We start from the raw sequence: 3,836 nt of genomic DNA, 5'->3' as shown, positions 1-3,836 counted from the left end.
TGGCTGTGTACAGTGTACTTTATTGATGATATATATCAAGGTAGGGCTCCCTAAGCCACTGCCCTTTTCAGAGGGTGTGGGATGGTAACTGTGTCAAGTTAGGGAGACACTCAGTGTGTTGCGGGAAGAGTGGGGCAAGGACTTTTCAACAACAGGAGGACTCTCTCATGCTCTCCCTTGGTCTGGTGTTTCATGGGGCTCTTACTCCTTGGAGGCCATGTGAACCGTAAGGTCCACTGTCCTGGTGCTGTAGCTTAATTTATTGTTAATCCAGGAAATAAGCTTGACAAAGTGATCATTTAGGGCAATGCCATCCCCAGCATCAAAGATGGAAAAGTAGATACCGCTGTTAAAGTTGCAGGAGATAACCTGTTCCTCAGTGTAGCCTTGGATGCTCTTTAAGGGCACCTATGATGCCTGCTTCACCACCTTCTAGATGCCATCATATTTGGCAACTTTCTGTAGGTGGCAGGTAAGATCCACATCTGACACATAAGGGATAGAGGCACAGGAGAACATGACACTGAGCTTCCCCATTCAGCTCAGCTGTGACCTTTTTCACAGCCTTGACAGTGCCAGTAGAAGCCGCTCTTCATCCAACATGCCACACATTCCAGAGGGACCATCCATGGTCATTTGGATGGCAGTGATGTAATGGACGGTGGTCATGTGTCCCTCCATGATGCTAGTGTTTCTATGGAAGGCCTTGCCCAGGAGAGACAAACAGGTGGTGCTGTATGAGGCATTGCTGATAATCTTTTTTAAAAAAATATGTTTTTATTTGAGTCACCAGAAAGATTTTCATGTGGTCCAAAGCAAACATTGAGAATCATAACAGGCCAGAAGGATTTGATCCCAAGCAAAAGCCCATGAGGGAGGGGACCAAACAAACCAAGAAGAGACAACCACCCCATATAAAAAGATGAATGACGGCTTCACACACGGATGAAATGTTTGGACAGAGGCAAATCTCATATGGTCATTTCTGTTTCTTTTTAAATACAGGTTTGTGAGGTGGTATTTTTTTCCAGCTATTAAAAAAAAAAAAAGGCCTAAAAGTGCATACGTGAAGGGGAAAAAATGCAGAAATTAAACAATAAAGTAGTTTTCCCTGGAGGGACATGAGGAAGAAAACAGGAAGCAGTGTTGAGAGAATTCACTTTTCTCATCATTGGGCTTCTTGCATTTATTATTTGTCCACTAACGTCATATTCACATTCTAGCTTTGATGTATGTTCTTTCCTGGGATATTGGCTAAAAGGCCTCTATGAACTGTAAGAGAAGATTAGGGCCTCAGCCCAACCCTCAGGTTCTGTGCTCTTCTAGGGATGAATGGTTCTGGAAAGGAACAAGGACTCCCAGCAGCCCCTGGGTCCCTCACATTGCTAATAATCTTGAGGGAATTGTCATACTTCTCATGGTTCATGCCCATCACAAACATGAGGACATCAGAAAGGATTAGAGATTATTTCCCTTATGTCTTCACCCTTCAAATGAGTCTGAGCTTTACCCAAGATAGTGAAGACACCAGTGGACTCCATAGCATATTCAGCACCGTTATCACCCTGTTTGATGTGGGCAAGATCTTGCTCCTGGAAAATGGAGATGGGCTTTCTATTGATGTCAAGCTTCCTGTGCTAGCCTTGACTCTGCCAATGAACATCTCACGGTTGGAATAGCAGGAATACAAAGACCATGTAGTTGAGGTCAATTGAGAGATAGATCATGTAGTTGAGGTCAGTGAAGGGGTCACTGATGGGCATATAATATCCACTTTGCCAGAGTTAAAAGCAGCCCTGGTGACCAGGAGTCCGATATGACCAAATTGATTTATTCCAATCTTGACTATTGTCTCATAGGGATGCACCTGGCACTGCAAAAGAAGCTACAGCTGTCAAACGGAGGAGCAGGCAGACTAAAATATTTATTTAGCTGTGGAAAATAAGGTGCTAAAACCATGATTGAGAGAGAGAAAGACAGTAAGAAATCATTAACTGCTCTGCTTGCAAAGTGAATAGATTCTGTGGGTCATGAAGAGAAAGTAGAGGGGGGAGATAATCAATTGAGTTACAGAAGTATGAACTATGAAAAAAATAGGTGGCTGAAAATGTTCACAGTCAGTGTGGCCAAAAGGTAGCTAAGAACAACTAATTTTAAGTTCTTGGTATCCTTGCAATGTAAAATTCTTCTACCTGCTCGAACCTTTACTCAAGTATGTTACACAGACAAATACCTTCTGCAAACAGTTTTTATAAATGATTTAGTACAGAGAAGAAGAGAATATTGGTAGAATATTAGAGTAAGTTTCAGACAGCATCGAAAGCAGAGTCTTAGAGCCAGAAGGAAATTATAATTCCCCAGAAGAGCAGGGATCTTGAGGACAGCATTGGGCTCCAAAGAATGAATAATACATGTTTAAATTAATTTACCTAAATATCAAAAGGCAGAGTGACCTCTGACAATATTTGGGTGATTTATATAAATAACCTGTATAGGGGCATACATATTAAGCCCTCAATAAATATCAACTGCTATTGTATAACTGCTATTGTGTTGAGTAAATGTTGAATTGCACTTTAGGAATGATTGAAATGAGTAGAACTTCAAATACCACTTCCCTTTTCCCCATAGTTGAACAATGTGTCCCTCTTTGAAAATTCTAAAAGAAAATTCATGACATGGCTGCCTCCAGAACACTGTGAGTGTCTTGAAGGCAGAGGACATTCAATATTAATTGCTAGCTTCCTATTGCTCACCACAAGATCAGGTCGCAAATGAAGCACAGTGACAAGCTTCTGAGAATGATGCCCAAATAACATGAGCAGAGAGACAAACCCTGGAATTGTAGTGATATGAATATATCTATATCATCTATATCATCTCTATATATCTATATTCTCTCCGTGTGTGTATATATAATCAATTGCTTCCCTTGAACACGCTGGGATTAGGTTCTTTCCTTGAAGCCTGAACCACAGAAGTCCATAGCTATCCTTTAGAGATTATATTAGAAACTGAGGGAAGTATAATCCTGTGAGTTTAATTCATGGCTGATAAAGGGACAGTTGCCTATAAAATACATAGAAAAGGATAATTAATTTTACTTTTTTATTTTAGGTTCATCATTTTGTTCATATTTATGAACTATCTTCATCTTAAATAAGTACAAATGTGAACATTGAATATTGTCCTTATTATATTTCATTTATGTGGCTTAAGCCTTATTCTAGTAGTTGCTTCATTATTCATATTGATTTTTTAAAACAGTGAAGTGCCACTCTAGCTTAGTTATCAGAGAGAGATGAAATTAACATGCCTATGTAAAATGTATAGGAAGTGACTTATGACTAGTTCAGTTTTTGCTTTTCATGTGTTTGGACTAATTAAAATAAATTATCAAGGTAATAAAAAAAATCTCCCAACAAGGAAAAGCTCAGGATCAGATGCTTCACTGGTGAATTCTTCCAAAACATTAAAAATTTAATACCAATCCTTTTCAAGCTTTTCTAAAATTTTGAAGACGGGGGAAGAATCCCTAACTTATTTTATGAGACCAGAATCACCCTGATACAAAAGCCAGATAAAAACACTACAAGAAAAAGGAAATCTGCAGGCTAAAATTTCCAATGAATATTAATGCAAAAATCTTCAGCAAAATAGTAGAAAACCAAATTCAACAGCACATTATAAAGATAATACACCATGACTAAGTGGGATTTATCCCTGTGATGCAAAAATGGTTCAAAATATGTAAATCAATCAATGCAATGCCTCACATTAATAGAATAAAGGATAAAAATCACAGGATCATCTCAATAGGTGAAGAAAAACATCAT

General features: G+C 38.8%; 1 pseudogene; it reads right to left on the bottom strand.

The window, feature by feature from the left end:
* Window positions 1-201: 201 nt before the first annotated feature.
* Window positions 202-2,629, bottom strand: LOC118653392 (annotated as a pseudogene).
* Between the last annotated feature and the right edge of the window lie 1,207 nt (window positions 2,630-3,836).

The sequence above is a fragment of the Myotis myotis genome, unplaced genomic scaffold, assembly GCF_014108235.1.
Source record: "Myotis myotis isolate mMyoMyo1 unplaced genomic scaffold, mMyoMyo1.p scaffold_m19_p_4, whole genome shotgun sequence".
Lineage (NCBI taxonomy): Eukaryota > Metazoa > Chordata > Mammalia > Chiroptera > Vespertilionidae > Myotis > Myotis myotis.
This window is presented reverse-complemented; position numbering and strand designations above follow the sequence as displayed.